General features: G+C 45.8%; 1 protein-coding gene across 8 annotated transcripts in view; it reads left to right on the plus strand.

Moving 5' to 3' along the window:
- The first annotated feature begins 783 nt into the window (after window positions 1–783).
- LOC128299090 (C-terminal-binding protein) overlaps window positions 784–19,074 on the plus strand; it is a 44,037-nt gene continuing 25,746 nt past the window's right edge. For all 8 annotated transcript variants that reach the window (XM_053034945.1, XM_053034952.1, XM_053034950.1 and 5 more), the window contains exon 1: window positions 784–918. The gene's annotated coding sequence lies outside the window, so the exon portion shown is untranslated. The remainder of the gene's footprint in view (window positions 919–19,074) is intronic.

The raw sequence follows: 19,074 nt of genomic DNA on the forward strand, positions 1-19,074 counted from the left end.
GTCAGTCAACACGAACCAGTTGCTGTTCGTTAGTTGCATAATTTTTTTTAGGTATTGGCACAACATTACTTACCGAAATATATACCGCTATTGGTTTGGGATTAATTTTCACAGGATCAGACCGGTGTCCGTTAAACTAAAATCCAAATAAGTTCAAGCCGAATAATCGAGGATTAGGTAAATTGCTGTGTTTTTTTTCTGCTGTGTACCAAAGTGCGTCAAATTGTGTATGTTTTTTTTCCGATGCACTATTTGACGTTATCCTCCCAAAACATAATTCTGACTATGCGAGCCACCCTGTGCAGTTCCGTGAAAATTTGAGTGTAGGGTTATTTGTTGAAGCATATTGTTTTGTTGTTGTTGTATCGACTGTTGAAACAGAATTTGATATATTCTATATGTTATTTTTGATGAGTTTAACTGTTCAAACAAGCAGTGTTTAATTCATGCCCTATACGCATATCGAGCGAGAGTCGAAAATTCCGTTCGTGCACTGTCCCAATCGCAAATAAAATGCAAATAGAAATGAATTTAACTACATCAACACTTTATGCACGCGTGTATTTCGATCGGAAAATATATTTCAAACGTTAAAAATATATAGCATTTCCCAAATTAGGTTAATCTACCGTTTATTCTTGCATTTGTTGCAGCATAAAACCGTATTTCGAAATTGATCGCTGTCAACGGCTCATGTTCAGTAGCGACACACACTGTGCGCATGGTTGTCAAACGCTTCTGTACAACATGGCCGCCGCGCCACCATTTTCGAACTCGAAAGGTAGCGAGGACGACGCGTTGCTTTTTCCTCCAATCGTACCGGGCGGTGAAAATTGCTTTCCAATCGTTTCCAGGCGTTTTCCGGTGTGCAAATGTCGCTCGTATCGATCGCAAGACCGATGCGGTGCTAGATGCAGCGTAAGTGTGCTGGTTTGTGCTGTAGAAAAGTGGCATTTTTCCATCCCCAAAAAACCATCGTTCCTGTTTGCGAGGTCATCGTAGGCCGCCGCGGTTTTCTTTCCAACTCGCTGCCTTCTTTTTCTGTGTGTGTGTGTGTGTATGTGTCTGCTGGTTCGTCGTCGCCGTCGCGTCCGGTGCCGATGCCGATCCGGTTTTAATGGTGGTTTGGAGTCAAGGTGTGCGCGTCGTGCGAGAGTTACTGTATCGCAGTGCGTGCAAACAATTGTGCTTCCGTAATTTTGGACGCTGGCCCAAATCGTAAGTCGGAAACGATAAAGTGTATTCCGTGTAATGAGCCAAACTCCGCAAATACTGCGTGCTGTGGTCGCGCCGTAAATCAAGATGAAGTGTGAGACATAGAGAAAAAAAGATGTACGGCTGGTGGGTTCCCCCGGAGAAGAACGGTGCAAGTGAAGTGGTCGTGGTGGTGGCGGTGAAAGGAAACGGAGAGCGATAGGCTTGTCGCTTGTCGTCACGCTGCCGGTGGAACACAGGTTGGGGTGCTGAGCAAACCTAACCGGGCAAATTACAGACCGGGAACCACACCGGGATATGTGTGTAAGCGCGCGCGTTACCCACTGCGTGCGTCCCTCCGTGTGTGTGCGTGTGTGAGTGAGTGTTGGTGTTTCTTTTTTGTGGTGTGTGGCGCTGATGGCTATTCCGCAAGGCATCGCGCGAATGCCGCGCGCATTGATTGCAACGAGCCACTGGCGAATAAAGCAGGAAGCAAGCGAAGGAAAAGAAAGAAAGCAAGAAAAAGCAACGCCTCACTCGAATGATGAAAAAGTGGCGTGTGTGGTGGTGGTGGTCGCGGTTGCTCTCTGTGTGTGTAGCAACGCATCTACGGGGTGGCTACAATTTTCCTCAACCGTTGATGCGGTGTTTTTTTAATTCGCTGTTTGTGTTGTATAGGTGTGCCTGGCTGGATGTATAGTTTCAAATATTCTAACCTCTTCTCGATTTCACCCATCGTCATCATCATCGTACTTATGGTTCCTGATTTTTTTTGTGCAAACACCCGTCGGTCGTTGAAAGCGAAGGAAAACGAGACACGAAGGAAGAGAACGTTTAGTTTGTCTCTTTTACTTCTTCCTCCTCCTCGTACTTCATTAATTCACTCACTCTTTCTCACCCATTCCGGGTGACGAAACGGGACCGGAATAGGTGTGTGCTACATTTCTTTTCGCATTGTGTGAGTGTGTGGGTGCGTGCGTGCGCGTGTGTGCGGATTGTGTGTGTGTGTCGCGCGAGGCGCATAATGGAAAGTGCTACTCTCTAGGGGTGAGAAAACGTGGTAGACGTGTTTGAAAAGATGAGCGGTGAGATGCGGCTTTATTTTTACACGGTCACTCATCTCATCTCACCTTGTCACTTTTTTGTAATGCAGCGGGCTTAAGGTTACGCGCGTTTGATGGGAAAGTTGTGTGTTGTATGTGTATGTGTGTGTGTGTGTGTAGAATATGGCTTTGCGTCGTCATTTTCATTATTTGCTAGTGACGTTAGTTTCATTATTTATTTTTTGCTTCTGTTGATGATTTGGTGATGAATGCGTGGAAGTGTATGAGAATTTTAAATACAAAAAGGCACAATGATGCACGACGTGCATCGATCAATTAATAACGAAAAGTGTGTGTGTTGTTTTTTGCATAATAATTGTGGATGAAAATTTTACGATTAAAAACCCCCCATGATGCTTGTGTGGTTCTTCTCATTCTTACCACCCGACGCCGAGACTTACTCATCGTGCTGGTGAGATAGTCTTTAACCACGCTAATTCTGTTTGCTTTGTTAACCGGTTAACTGGTACATTCGGTTAGTGACTTAGTCATAGCAATGCTTTTCCACTGTCAGCACCACCATCACCGGTTTGCGTTCGTTGGACACACCGAGCGAGGTCGGTTTCGCGTCTAGTGTTGTGCCGCCGGCATGCAGAAGCCGGAAGGTGCTGTAGTAATACGAAAGCTCACACACTGTATCTCTGCATGGACGGGAAAGCACTTTAAGAGCCTAATAATAAGCACCCATAAACTCGCCGCGTCAGGGACTCATTGTAACCAGAGATAGAATTTTTAAACGACCGATGACGCATACAATTGCGCAATGTTCCAGACATTTAGACAGCGATCGAACGGAGAAAAATCGATTGTTTGTGACGAGGAAAACGACAAATAAGAACGGTAAGTACAGCCCCATTACTTCATTTTTGATTTCCTTTGAAGATTCTAGTTTGTTCAATTTAAATTGTAGAAGTGCAACAATATGAAATTCGTAACAATAAACATGTACAACATGAACAAATTGAAGTTTGAGTTTCACGCATATGTCAGATTCATTCATGTCCTGGGTGAATGGCTCTAATAGATCTGTGAAGACTAATGAATCTTTGAATAACATCTGTTCGTTGATGATTCATATAAATGACTCCTCAAACGATTCATTACGCACAACACTATTTAGCCGTGTAACGAAAACCTACTCCTTGAATATGGACTTCTTTTTATTTCATTTCGATATTATTATCACTGTTCAACTTCTGACAGATATTAAAAACGCACATAATCGATCAAATCACACATTATCAATGATTGTAACGTCGTTTTGTTTTAAACACATCGCTCACTGAAATTGTTTGGTTTCGTTTGGGAGTTTTGCGAAAGGATATGCGCCCGGCGATCATTCTGCTGTCATCGAAGCAAGCGCCGCATGGAATTTGATTGCTAACAAGTTGTGTTTAGCGAGTGGTTGTTGAACACGTTTTGTTGTAACGTAGAGCAACACCGTATTCACACCCGGCGCACACTGTGTGCGGATACCTGCCCCAAAACAGGTGCTTCTGCGAATTTGTGTAACCTTCTCGCCTTTACACCGCGTTGAATGATTTTGAGTTACGAGGTTTTAGCGTGAAAATGCGCATGTTACTCTCATCTGGTCGTTCCGTTGCTGGTGTGTGTTTGTGTTTGTAAAAATAAACGACCTCCTGCTGCTGGCTGTTGCCACCATTTAACACGCAGCATCCACGCTCAAGCAATTGAACCGGATTCTTGCTTTACTCCAGGTCCCCACTAAAGGGTCGCTGGCGCGCATACACATCAAGCTAAGCTGGATGAGGAATAGCGCAGCAAACAAAAAATTAACCGAGATGAGTAAAAAAATAGCGTCGCTCCTTTTTTTGTTGTACATTCCGTCTTACCTACCCCTTCGTAAACCTTCTGGCAAACCTCATCAACCCCCTCTCGCGCAAAACCCTTATTTTCCTGAAGTTAACTTCTGTCTTTCGATTTGTGCGGTTTCTCCACTGTTTCTCACTCGCCTGCTTATTCTTGCATTTGCCGTTCTCTTTCTCTCTTTCGCTGCTTCGTACAATGGTTTATGTACTGCTCTTGTGCACGGTGGTTAAGGGTGTACTCGGTGGTTGTTTTTTTTGTTGTTCTTATTGAACTTTTCTTTCTCTCTCTGTCCCTCACATTCAGCCGTGTCGTTCGCGGACATTTACGTTGACCCAACTCTGTTTCTTTGGCCATTAAGCGCGAGCCGTTGCTTTTATCCCTTTCCCATTTCCAGTGAAAGACAGACCGTGTTTTTTTTTTGTGTCTTCCATTTTCGTACAGAGCGTATCTCACACCAGGGTTGAAAATGATGTGACGTGAATTAAGGTGAAGGGGTAGGGGGGGAGGAGGAAGGGTGGGATAGCGAAAAGGAAGGGAGAGGGAGGAAGAGAGGGTCGCGTGGGGTCAGATCCACCCTGGTCTCTCCGTGTGCTCGAGGCCGGGCCGGCTATGTTGTAGGCGATTTATTTCCCGCTCGCCAATCACCCCTTCCCCAACGCCCTGAAACGTCCGACAAACGTAAATCGGTTGCCCCGCTTTTTTTCCCTCCATTTTGCTCTTCTTTCGGGTGGTTGCTGTGGTGTTTTTTTTTCGCTGCTGTTGTGAGTTTCATGCGTTCTTTCGGAGCGTTTTTTTTTTGCCTGGCGTGGCGCGCCGGTTACGTCTTCTCCCTGTTGTCATTCTTTCCCTTTCTTTTGTTCTTGTTTTTTGTTGGCCTCCGTCCATGCTCCGCTGCTTCGCCGTGGCGCTGTGTTGCTACCAAAATGCCAATGCTAAGCCGCGTCGTGCTCTGTTCCATGCTTTGTCATCGTTTGCCGTTTTGTGGACGCTCGACTGTGTTGTGTGTGGATTCCCATTTCAGATTTTTCGCTACTCTTTCTTCCTACCCAAGAAACCCATCTCCACCCCGCGACTTGTCTGTGATGTTGTGGCTATGTTTACCGCCTTCGCGTGTGTGCGTGGTGTGTGTATGTTTTGCTTTGCGCCGCACACACCTTTGCATGCGTGTTAGACTTTTGTTGTTGTTCTTGTTGGACGAAGAAGGCATGGGAAAAAATCATTATCGAAAGAGCGAGAACCCTGTAGGCGATGAACCCGGTAAGAAGAGGAGAGGGATGGAAGGGTATCGGACGCGCGCATAATTTTATTCATACGCTACTTTGTTTTTACTTCTACCCCTCGTTGTGCCGACCGTTCGTTAAAGGAATCGAGAATGGAAAAGGATAAGTGTGGAGAATGGAGAGTTGCTGTTTCTGGTAGGCTAACACCGGCGTTCGACCAAAAGGCGGAGATATTACTGTGTGTGTGTTTTTTTGTTGTGCATTCAACCTTCTTTTCTTCTTCTGTTACTCCCGATTTATTATTCGACGATAGAACGCGCACCTCGAATCTTCGGTAGCAGCAGCAAGAAGCGCCATCATCATTTGCATTAACGCATCCGTAGATTTGCAGCACACTGTGACTCCCAGCGAACCATCTGTCAATGATGTACTTTGGTATGTGTGTCTATGATTTACAATGTCATTTTCCACGGTCCGTTGGCTACTTGGATTGAGGGTTGTTCGTTGGATTGGTTTTTTTCGGCAGATCAGACAATGCGACTGGAGACCTGAAGCCTGTGAAAACGTAACTATTGCGTTTCAGTCTTATAGCCAAATGGGGGGGAGGTTTTCCACCTGATGCAGCTGTTCTATGCGAAGGTCAAGAGAATAACTGTGTACCATAATGGCCAGTAAATGGATTAATGCACACACCATGCATAAGTCTCTCTTTGTCGTACCGTAAATCCCACTTAATCGTAGTAATTAAACAGATTACCTACCAAAACCCTCACCCCAGCCCAGTTAGTAATATGTTCTTTTGTTCTTCTTTTTTTTTTGATTAAAGATTTGCATTTACCTGCATATTTGGAGTTAATTGAATTCCCCGATGACTCCTCTCGCTGTCCCGTCATTGCACAGTGGAAAATCCACCGATGTATTGCCAATGATGGGGATCGAAATGGTATCACATCGCGAAACCACCACGACCATCACCTCATCCAACCGGTGCCACCCACGAAGAGCAAATGGGTTGGCCGCTAGGAGGAAAGGCGCCGCCATGTTATAACGTTTGCAATTGATTTCAATCCCCGTGTCCGTCCATGTCCAACCATTTGCCGTTCCATTTCCGGTCCCGGGTTGGTTGTGGTTGTTTTGGGAAATAATTAAAATTATCGATTTTGTCCCAAATGATGCATTGCTGGCCGTGGATCGGGGGCGAAGAGGAGAGCGTGAGCGAATATGTCCTGTTTTTGTTTTTGTGTGTGAAAGGTTTCTTCTTTGCATAACAGTGGTACCGACTGTTACTGTGGAAAATGGTAAGAAAAACGTCAACTCCACCATAACGCTTCGCCTTCCACCACTTGCGTTACAGATGCAGAAATTGATAAAATTGCCATCACACACAATACCAGTATGTCGCGGGGCTAGGGGCCGAGGGGAAGGTAGAAGCGGATTTGGAGTACTGCCAAGCTACTTCTGGCTTTGCTGCTGCTGCTGCTGCTGCATATGGCATCATATTTTCCGGGCGGAATAGGACTTCGACTCGTCGTCTAACGTCCTTCTCACCGGTTCCAGTCACCACGTGCTCTGGATTCATCGGACAAAGGAGGGTGGTGAGGGGATGGGAGGTTGTCATCCCAGTCACCTCCTCCGTGCAGAGCGGAAACCAGCCACAGCATTCAATACCGTTGCATCATTGCAGTCACAGTTTGGTATTTGCGTGTGCCTTTCCTCTTCTGTCTGTACGTGACGGCTTTTTCGATACAGGAAAGGGAACGTGTAGAGGGTACGATATCGATTGGAACTGTCCCTCCCTTCACCTACGTGTAAAAGAGGAAGGGGAGGACATCAGGTGGCTGGTAGAGTTCACAGTGGGTTGGGAAGTGGTAGTTGTCCTTTGTTTCATCTCGAAATGTATCATCCCTTCGTAGCACTACACCACCCACTCCATCATTGGCGGGGTGTGGGCCACATTCACTGGTCGTTTTCCGGATCGATTCGAGAGCGGATTTTTTGATGAAATTTTACTCATCGCCGTCGATATCCGGGAAATGACGTTGCGATGATTTTACATAGGAAGAGAGAGAGAGAGATAGAGTGAGATAGAGGGATGGGAGAGATGGAAAAAGGCTGGTCAACAAAGGGGAAGAAGGATAGGGTTGGTTTGAGGGTAGGGGTTGAGATAGTTGATGCGTTTGGGGTGTGAGATCTGGCCGGTTGGATCGTTTTCGTGATGGCGTTTAATTCCAATATGTGGACCCGTTTACCGCAGCGGCACGTTTGTCCATGTGTACGTATCATTGATTAGTTTTGAAAATCGGGAACAATAAATCAATCATTCACGCGCAGGGAAATCACTTATATCATCCACATCCTGAAAAGCGAACGAATAGTTCTAAATCTCTGCTTGTTAAATTAATTAAACATGAAGTCATCTAATTAGCCACAAGCGAGACAAATCGAAATAGGTGGAACATCCTTTTTTTCATCAAATTAACAGTATTAATAGAACAATTCTATTATTATTCGAATTTCTGGTAGTTTTGGTGGCCTAATTTATGTTCTATTATAATTTGTTGGCTTTGGTCCATATGTACGAGACTTTAAAATGAAATAAATGACTCGCAATGTTTATTTTAAAAAAATATTTAAAAGAAAAATAAACTAGCAATCCTCAACGATCGACTAAATGGTAGAAAGATTTAAAGACCTAATATTAATTTGATTGGTATCAGAATGAAATATTTCTAGTCTTAACTAACATGAGGATGTGTTTTGTAGTGTATTTTGTACGGATACCTTACCGTTGCAAACATTCTTCCCTTGCCAGGGTCCCATTCAACCCTGCCTGCGTGAGACGCGCATGTGTGCGAGCGAGAGAGAACGCGTGCCATTCGCATTTGCATTCGCTGCAATCACATTCTCCGATTAGCATATGTGTGTTGTCACCATGGCAGCACTGCAACATCGAGTGTGTTGTGCGTGTGTGTGTAAGGCGACCACCGTCATGCGACCATCATCATCCCCCTTTAAAGAGGACTGCAAGCAAAATCCTGCTGTGTGTGAAGCGAGACACAAGCAAGCAAACACATCACACGCCGCCTGTTACAAAAAGGGAAGAAGAAACCCTTTCTATCCTTTTCGGCTTTTCATGCTTCGCTTGCTAAGCCCACGGATAAAGCATATAGAACCAGCGCGAACACGGAAACGTTTGATCGGGGAGGGTAAGAGGACGTTCATGAAGGGGGGAGGGCAGATGCGTAGCATAAAGCAGGCTGTGTCTGCCGGACGGGAAGTATGGCTGTTCGAACCTGAAAAAGGGTTCAAGTGAAAGGTGGTTGGTTTGTGATGAACAGGATGAGCAGGACAGAGAATATGTGTGTGAGCGAAAGAGAGAGAGAGAGGGACACAGGGTGGTTTGGATTTAACCAAAAAAATAACCCTCTCTCCCAAGGGGTGTACAGATGAGCGTTACATTTTACCTGTTCCATTTGAACGTTTTTTATTGTTGTGTTTTGTTTGTTTTAAGCATGCTCTTTTTTGCTGCGACCTCAGTAGTGGAAGAACACCCCATATCTTTTACCCCCTGTTCTGTACCATTTCTCATCTCTTTCTCTCTTATCGCCCTACAGTGCTACCATCCCTTTTCGTGAATTGTGCCGGCAAACGGTAAAACATATAAACCATCGTTGATCCGCGATCCTTTCGCCAAAAACGTCCCACCACCCGTTGGGGGTTTGGGGAGGATTCGGCGGAGGAGCAATATAGCGTTTGCCAAGGGTAATTCCAGAACTGTTCACCAGCACAACGAGGCGTGTGCTGCGAACGAGCGAGAACTAACACTGACGCTGCCGAAGGAAGCACACTCTCGCCATCGGAACAAGATTGGCTCGGAAATGTGTGTGGGAAGATTTTGTACCTTTACCTTTTTTTTATTATTATGTTGTAGCTTTGCTCGGTTCAGTGTGGAACTTACTTGCCCGCGAGGTTACCTTTCGTGGGTGAGATGTCGTTCCTGTTCAGCATTCAAATGTAGACACTTGAAACCCAATGGTGGAGCTTTTCTTCTGACGGGAAAAAAGGTCAAACGGAGTGTAGTGAGCGAGTGTTTTGGAGGTTTTGTTTTGATGATGGAATTAATGTTCAGTTTCAAAAGGATTTCAATCTTGTCAACGTATATTTGGCAATACTTTATGTACACTTTCAACACTTGAAAGAACCAGTGAAAAATTGTCGATGAAGTGAAACGTTTGCGCAATAACTAACAATGTTTTAATGTATTTGTAAGCACCAAACGTTTAACGTGTTTTGTAAAAATAAATTAAAAAAGTAACGTTTTTGGAGTTCAAATTGTAGAGCATCTCGTAAGATATTGCGTACTCAGATTTATGAATCGTTAAGGACTTAATGCTGGACTGTAATACCTGATGAGGAATCTTGGATCTTTAGAGCTCCAGAGAATCGTCAAAGGATCTTCAATCTATTACTTATCATTTCGTAGTTCTTGGACGTTTAAAGATCCCATAAATCTTCAAAAAATCTTGAAACTTTAGGTATTTCGGGTTTCTGATAAATTAATGTTCACAATGCACTTAAGAGTGCTTGGTTTGTTTTGAACATACATTCTTTTGTATGAAGTTGAACCATTAAAACAATAATAATTTGGTAACAAAATGGCGAGAAAAGAATAAGAAAACAAAACACAAACCAACGCTCACAGCAATCCGTTTTCTTATGACCTTCCGCAAGAAGTTATGTTGCAGCACACGGTGCAGCTCGTGCAAGAGATTATATCCTCCCCATCTGCGGTACAAGCTCAAGTACCACCACCCATATACGTACACACACGCACACAAGCGCAAGGGCCGATGTTCGCCCGGTCCCGTTGCATTACTATGGCCATTTCTCGCGTTTGGCGTCGCGATGATGTTGGCACACGTTTCCACTTCACAACCCCCACCGTACGAAGTAATGTTGTGCATGTTACTCACCATGAGAATGCGCGACATGCATTTCATGCAAAACCGTTTGTTGCGCTTCGACCGTCTCCGTTCCATGGAGAAAACTCACTCCTACCCTCCCCCCCGGGGTACGTAGGGTGTGATTTTAAACCGCACCAGCGGCGAGGGTCGTTTGTGCTGCTCTGGCCCTGTAACACGTCTCTCGACGGTCGAGAATGCACTTCGCAGAGGGTCGTCTCCATTGCGGCACACACTGTCGATGATGGGCTTGTGGGACGCATGTGGCGTGTGTGTACATGGGGTCGGTTTTCGGGTAGCCCGTTCCGCTTATCAACAGAGTGCAGAGAGCAGAGTGTTTGCTTCGGGCTTAACCCCGCCGCGGGGACCGGACAGTGTTGACGACGACGGTTGTTTAACTGCTTTGGTATTGGAAAATGTAACGTTATCTACTAAATAACACATTTAACCGCGCCGCTCCTGTATATGCGCGTTCTTTTCAAGCAAAGCCCGGGGGCCACACGCCTATTAAAGCGCGCCGTGTGAGAGCGTGTGATGAAGTGCAGTAGAAATTCTGCTACAACTTTATTATCGTTTAATGTTGAGTTTTTCATATCTATCCCAAGGTGGCAGAGAAAAGAATAACTTGTCATATTTCTTATATATTCCATTCTCTTCACTGTTGATAGATAATACACAAAACTGTGTTGTGCATGGCTTTTCGGTACAGTTTTACACCGAATCAACGCATTTCATCTTTGGTGCTCCGCCGCGCGTAATATTCAGTGTTGTAAAAATTGATTACCTTTTAAAAAAACAAATTGTTGTTGATCCCCCCCCCCCCCCTCCCCCATTGCTCACAAGGAAGAAAAATGTGTGGCGCGATAAGGAATAGAAATGGTTCGAGCATGATGGCGTCTGTGATGGGCGTCCGCCGCCGCCCTACTTTCAAGACGGAGCGGCACATTTTCCTAGCGCAATTTCCTTCTCGCTTCCCATTGCGGCTCCTGCACACAATAGCCACACACAAACACACACACACCCACACACGCAGTTACAAAGTTTAAAGCGTGGAAAATGGTGCTGCTGGGCTGCTGCAGTACGGAAAGCATTTTGGTTTGCTACAAACCCATCGAAGAAACAGCACTTTAAAGCCACCAAGCAGGCTATGGGGTGGGAAAATTGAAACTGCTGTGATATTCCCTTTTTCGCTCTCTCTCTCGCTCTCTTTCTTTCTCGTTTATACAGTCTCTGGATGACTGGAACTAATCTGGAGGGCGGAACGCCTCCATCATCGCAATGTGTGGCTGTGTTGTAGGGGGTGGTTTACCCCTGTCTGTCTTACCGCCGTTGTGTATCGATATAGCGCTGGCGAAAAACGATTTTATAAATAAATCCTCATTTTCCAACTCCGAAATTGGTAGGCATTGCTGGGATGCTGGTTGGTGGTGGTGAAGGTGAAGGTGGGAAGGAATGGTCGCTTCTTCTTCGTTGTTTCTCTCCCCTTCGCAGTACAGCATACAACCAGTAAACCCTCCTCCTCCCCATGCAACACGGGAAATCGTTTTCCCATTCCTTCCTGAGTACCATTTTTCCACTTCACACACATTGAGAGACATTCGCCAAAAAAGGGCTGGGGTGGGGAGGGTGGGGGTGAAACAGAGCGACGAGTGGAATATTGTGCTTGTTAAAATTTAGGGCTATTTATGCTGAAATGTTCACCCACCCTCCCAATGCCCACCTCCCCCCCCCCGTAAGAAAACCATTCAATTTTAAACATTATAGCTCTTGGGGGGGGGGGGGGGGGGGGTTTCCCGCCAACACACTTGCCAGCCTGCTTTTCGTTTTATTCGCCTGCTAGGGCTAATGATGATACACACACACACACACACACCGACACACATCCCGCATTCTCATCCTCCTGGCTGAGTCTGTGTATCTTTTGTAGCCCATAGCAACCTATCGCTCCTTCCGCCCCGCTACCTTAGAATCCCTTCTTTCACGGTGGCACCATGTCGGAATGTTCCTCTGGATCTGGTTGTGTGCGTGTGTGTGTGTGCGTGTTGAATGATGGCAAGATTAGAGCGCGCGAAATGATGGAGTTGTACATGCGTGTGTGTGTGTGTTTGTGATGAGCAGCGGACTCTTCTTCTTGTTTTCGGGTGGATGGATGATGCATCTCTCACGTGAGAGCTTGGTGAAAGAAGGTAAGAACGTGGGCGCATCGGTGTATCGGGCATAGTGCAGCTGCGATGAATTCTGTTCGCTTCCTCGATTACTTATTTAGGTGCACAAACCGGAGAAAGGCAAGCAAACGGTCGCAAGACTTCAATTAGCGTATAGGAGGAAGGGTCGCCCCCCCCCCCCCCCCCCATACCACCACCACCGTGAAGAGAGCCAATGGAGATGCACTCGACATCGGTCGGAGGATGCGGAGGAAGGGGTAGGCGGAGTGGTGGTGGTTGCATTACATTTTGCAAAGTGCAAGAAAGAGACTGCGTACTGCGGTATTCTTCGATTTCACAAACCACCTCTCGAACCCGTTGGTATCTCTCGCTTCCCGTTGGTGATGGAAGCGCCTGGTTCGTATGAGCAAACCCGCGGAGAAGATAGTGGGGTGCCAGGAGGGGTGTGCCGTGTATTGCCGCTAGAAGGCAACCAAACGTACACAACACGCTGACGCCGGTTATGTCCGGCAGCAAAGGGTCGAATCTTTAAAGTCATGCGTGCGTGTGTGTGTGTGTGTGCCTGTGTGTGTGTGACTCTAGACGAGAAAGAAGGGAGAGAAACGGAGGGGACGAAAAAACCGGTTTCTCCAGTGTGCCCCTGGGGGAAGCGTCGTACAGAGAGTTCATCCAAAATGGACCGCGCGCGCGCACGCTCCTGCTCTCTTCCTCCCTTCCTGTCTCGCACCCTTCACACCTACAACCACATCCATCACAGACATAACCCTCTTTGTCTGCTCATCCTCCACCTCCACCTGCTCCCAGGGAACATAGAAATAGGGGATGATGAAGATGGGAAACGGTGGATGGGGGAGGTGTAACGATGCGACGGACGCTCGCGTTTTTCTTCTTCTTCTTCGTCTTCTTCATTCCGCCACCCATTTTGTTACTATCGTGGCGCGGCCCGGCACATTATGGAACGAGTTTCTTGCTTGATGAATCCCGCGTCTATGTGCGAAGCAGGCGCTGCGAAGGTGGGATGTGTTGTTGTGAGGGGTTAAAAATCACTATTTTATTTCGCCCGCTCTTCGCATCCCGCGTGTGCACCACGTGTGTGTGTGTGTAGAGGGGTTGATGGTGGTGGCGTCGATTGGGTGCGCTTCTCCCGCGGTAGCGACGCAATGTGAGCTTTTCATTTGTGAGAACAGCGTTACGAGATGAGATGATTGTGTTGATTGGAGGGGTGGGGGGATGGTGGGATCGTTGTTAAGGTGATGGAGTGTGTGGGCAACGAGAATAGCGCAGGAAGGCGGATGGATGGATGGAAGAACGGATCCAAGTAACCTTTTAAGTGCTTCGATTCTGGTAAAGACACAACGCTCTGTAGGAGGTTGGAATCGATCTTCTCAGGATCGCCTCTTTTCCGCCGTTCGGTTTTCCTCCATTTCGTCAATTATCGGTTTGGTGATGGTTTCGTTATGCTTGCTTGCACCACGTGATCGCCCTCGCGAGATGCAGTAACGATTAAGCAACGCAAACACATTTCTCGCGTACTGTGCGCGTTAAAGGGGAGATTATACAGTTTGTTGTTGTACAGAATTTTTTTTTTCATATTTACATGAAATTCCTAAATAGCTGATGAATTCTTTGCCACAATTTTGCGAAATCATGTGATCTTGTTTTCACTTGATGTCTCTTTACACAATTTACTATTATGACACTGAAATTGAACACTTCTGATTTTAAACCCGTGCCATAAAAATGTTCAATATTTACATCTTCGTCTACATCTCGTTCCTGTGTTGTTGTTTGGCGCCTAGCGTGTGGTGGTGTTCCTGGACGCCCTTGCCGGTAGGGCATCGAGAGCGCTTTTTTTTTGTTACCTCAATCATTTACAATTCTTCCACTTGTACTGCACCCACCACCTGTAACTAGCGCCTTCCGTCAACCCTTTGCAAGATGGGACGCTTATCAGTAGCACACAAAAGGGAACCGCAACCAGATGCGACAATGTGTGTGTGTTTGTGGGGTTTTTTTTAAACGAAACTTATCTCCCTCGTTCTCTCGCCCTCCCTCAGCGCGGGCTCTCTTTTCTCCTGTCACGACTCACACCATAGCCCGCCGCCCCATTGACATCATCCGTGCTTTAAAGCGCCACGAGGCGGCATGTGTAATAATCAGTTGCAAAGCTTGTGCGCCCATACTACTGGTATGCGCCAGAATCTGCTCACTGCAAACACCCCATATCGCCATCACCACACCACCCATGCCTCGTCTACAAATACGGGTGGCTTATCATCGGATGGCTCTTGCCGTGGCCGTACCAAGGTGGCAAGGATGGGCAAAAACCATAACTTCAGCACGGCTGTTTGTTTCAGTGCAGTTTAAAATGGACCGTCCGTTTTTCCCTTTTTCCGGCTAAATTGTATTCCATTCTAATCTCTGGTAAACGCACACGAACGCATGTGATTGAATGTGGGGATGGATTATGATAAGCCCCCCTCCACACACTTCCTTGGTGGAGCTAATTATCGTCATCTGTCTGTTTTAAAGCTGCAGCTGTTGTTTGGTTTCATAATCGGCTTCTAACTGCTCTTTATGCACTCATAATTATACTAACAAAAGCACTTATTCCGTTCCCTGTTCCAAGGCACTCCATTTTGCTGCTTGACAAATCAATGTTTTGGCGGACCCGGCGATCGTGTTTATTGTTTTGTTTTTGTCGGCGTGCACAATGGTGGGGTGAGACCGGCAGATGTGTGTTCCGTCTTATCATTCCGGTTAACTGCTTCCATACGAATGAACACGCGTTATGTGAAATGTTTTTTGATGCTAATGTTTTTAATGATTAGAGACTTCGATTAGATTGACTTCGACGTGCGCATCAAACGTACGCGGAATAATGGTGGGACTCGGTTTAAGGTTGGGTATTGTGAGCTGTCCAAAATTTAAAGCAATCCTCACATTGTCAGTAACATTTCCATTTAAGCAACGTACTTTTTTTTTACCCAATCGTGAGGTAATTGGACGATTTTATCATTTTTCTCACCCGATTTTAATTGCTGACAGAAATTAAAAATGACAGATCAAGTAGTTCAAGTGTTGATGAGAATGCCCTGTGGTATTAATAATAGATTGTTTTATGATAGTCGTTTAGTTCCTGAATACAATTGTAAAATCTGATTTATGTTTTATGTATACTGATATTTAATTTTAATTGTTTCGTTACAGATTTGATTTTGAAGTTTGATATTTCTGCGCGATCGTTTATCCTCTCATCTCAGCATTTTAAGGTAAGTTGCTTGTATGAAGTGAAGTTGTGCTAATTAACAGCTTGTTTTGTTGCGCAAGTGCGCCAGTTCTTTCTTCTAAGGAATCGACTAACTTTAACCGTATAATAACGCGGCTCCAGTTGTCTAGTTCTAGTTTCCCAACAAAAAAAATCAATAGCAATTGATAGTGTAGGGAGGAGTGTAATGATGCACATTGTTTGTTATCTCTGTGTTGTTCGCTGTGACCTGTCCGTACACAGCATCGTTGTCTGCTTCGCAGTCTATGGTAATTCCTCACACAAAGTCAAGATTCGGCGGGGTTCAATTAATGTTTGGCTCAGTTTGAATTAACAATGTTTATATGATCCAATTTAAAAATGTTTACCCCTAATGTGAGTTTAGGTGGCTGCATCATTGTTGAGGTAATATCTTCGTTAATCCGGTTGTCGGTTAAACATATCTCACAATAACTGTTTTGCAAAGAGTCACTAACAAGTTATTATAATCTGCCACCGCTTCAATGAACAGTCAAATTTGTTTCCACCATCAAATGGTCCTTTTTCTATTCGTTTGACTCATTTGGTGGTGGTGTGTAATAATTGGTGTAAAACAACCTCCCCCCCCTCGGTTACACAAGAAACGCAACCACCGGGGCGGAGGACCGCATGGTCAAATGGTGTGGTGATTTATCGATTTTCACCTTGCTTTTTTTTTTCTTGCGTTCACCTTCGCGCGCTGTAAAGCGTTGTCGTCTTCGCCGGTGAGCGGAATTGAAAATGGAACAGGCGTAACAAAACACGACGAAACACAGAGGGGGAGCTTGAGTGAGTGGACGGGAAACGAAACCCCCCCCCCACCTCACCCCACTATCTCCAGTTGTATTCGTTGTCTTTGCCGATGGTTTGTTGTTCTTTACGCTTCGCTCTTTCGCTGTGTGTTACTTCGATCCGTTTCCGGTGCGAAAAAAGCCACTTCGCGAATAATGATTCGAAGGGACAGTAGGAAAGGGAAGGGTGGGAAGGGAGCATAGCAAACAGGGGGATGGAAAGGGGGTGGGGGGGGAGGGGTTCGTTCATGATGTTTTTGGTAGCGCTGTTCTTCATCTTCATCGCCCAAGCCGCGGCGTCGCGTCGGTAACGGTGCGCGCTTGTTTATTGCGTGGCCGAGACCGCGCGCGGTGGTATGTGTTTGGCGTGGCCTTTTTTTTTGTCTTTGCGCCTGAACATCGCGCGCCTCGATCGCCCCGCGCCCTGGTGCGCAAACCGCATGCACAATACGCTTAATCTGAAACGTTTGATTTTTAATGTTGTTGGTGCTGAATGGATTCTGGTGGCGCGCGCTGGCAATTCTTCCATATTTCCGTAATGAATCGAAGTGGAACTTTTAAGATGCAAAGACGCACAATTTGATGGTAGCAATAAGGTGCACAGTGGGAATATATTTAGAGGATTTTTAGAGAAACAGAAAGCAACACTTTAACACCAAAACTTTAAACATATTTGAATAAATCTTCCAACGTTGTACATGACCACATTTATTACAAAACGGATGCCAGCCAAACCCTGAAGGACAGCAGCAACAGTATCCTTCCAGTTCCGTTTGCCGGTCCAGTTTAGGTTGCCGGGGATTGAGATCGAGAATGAAGATCGGTGGGTAGTTTCCCAAAGAGAAGGTCTCAAGACAAGATGCGAATTTTGGATGCCATTTTATTTCATTGTTGATCACGCTGTCCTGGCTCTTTCCCCTTCCCTTCCTCCCTTCCATACGCCAATTTCAAGATCAAAATCGGATGGATGGTCTCGCGTTTGAGGGGGGGTTATTGCTGTCCACCAACTCCATTTCCCCCAACTCCATGCTTCTCCTCTGGTACCTGTCTCGTCTCGTGCGAATGTGTGTTTTCCTTTCATTTCTGGTGTGCCGTTTTTCTGGCGGTTCGCGGTCAACTCTCCCGTGCGAGAGTGTGTGCGTGTGTGATTCATATTTTTTTTTATTATAGTCCAATTCTTCGGCATTCGGTGAAGTAGCTGCCCACGAGTTTTAGCCTTCATTATCTCTCTCTCTCTCTCTCCTTTGTTGTGTCGCGGCCCCGGTATAACAAAATGTGTTCGCCATTCGCTTTATGCTACCATCTTCGGGGTTTGGGTGCGTTCTTCCTCTTCGTTTTACACCCTTGTCGTCCGCCTGCCGTCATAAAATCACAACGTGCTCCGGTGGTGGTTTGCCTTATATTCCGATACGCTGCGGCCCGGCAATTCACGGTGCGTTGTACTTTTATGGCATAGCGCGCCACAGAAGGCAGAAGGAGAACGTCCCGCGAACGCGGGTTTTGGGGAGGAAAGATCGCCGGATCGTAGAAGATCATGCAGACAACGGAGAGTGGTGGAAGCAGAAGCGAATTACGGGGGTGTGGATAAGGGGTTTGAAGACGATGGTGGTGACCAACCTTTTCTTTTTTTTTTGTAGTCTCCTTGCCTCTATTTTTTGCCGCTGTCAAGTTCACTTCTTCATTTACCTTTCCCACTTCTCCCCGATTATTATCATGTTTCGATCGATTGGGTGGTTGGGTGCGCTCACGTTTCTTTCTGCTTGTGCCTTCATGCTGCTGCTGCCGCCATCGCCGCCTTGTCGTTACATATTATTCATTCGTAGTGTCTCACTTTAGTTGTGCTGTGTTGTTCGTTTCGCTGCCCCATTCATTGGTATTGTTTTTATTGCTAGTGTTGTCCCGTTGTGTGCTGTCTTCTCTGCTACGCACCACCATTCGATGACGTGGAAGTATTGTATATCTCTTTTTTCTTCTTCCTCCTTATTCACTTCTACCTTTTCTACCTGTCTGTCTTCATGTTCGCGTTTTACTTTTATTATTTTTGACCGATTTGCTGCTGCATTTCATCATGATTCCGTTCATGTTTCTTTTCCTGATCTTCGGTCACCTTAAATTCCCTGTACCCCCCTGCATCCATCCATTTTGAGGAGTTTTCGTTATTGTTCACGACATGGTTTTTGGTGAAGGTCTCCGACGCTTGTTGGGTGTATCGTTTTTTTTTTTTACTTTAAATTTTATTTTCATGTTCAGTTTCCTCTTGTCTCTCTCTCTACCCCCGCCCCCCCTCTACACTCATTCTTTTAGTGTGTTACACATTTCACGGACCTCACAGTCGCGTACTTTTTAGCATTTTTATTTTTAATTCGCAACACGTCTGCAACGGTGCATAACTGGGACCTTTTATTTTCGTTTTGTTTTTGGGATGCATGGCGGCGGTGATGGTTTTATTTATTTATTTTTTTCTGCAACCTCCACGCTCGGTGGTTTGATATTTGCTTTTTCTTATTTCAAGATGGTGGTACAC

This window comes from Anopheles moucheti, chromosome 2 (assembly GCF_943734755.1).
Source record: "Anopheles moucheti chromosome 2, idAnoMoucSN_F20_07, whole genome shotgun sequence".
Classification (NCBI taxonomy): Eukaryota; Metazoa; Arthropoda; class Insecta; order Diptera; family Culicidae; genus Anopheles; species Anopheles moucheti.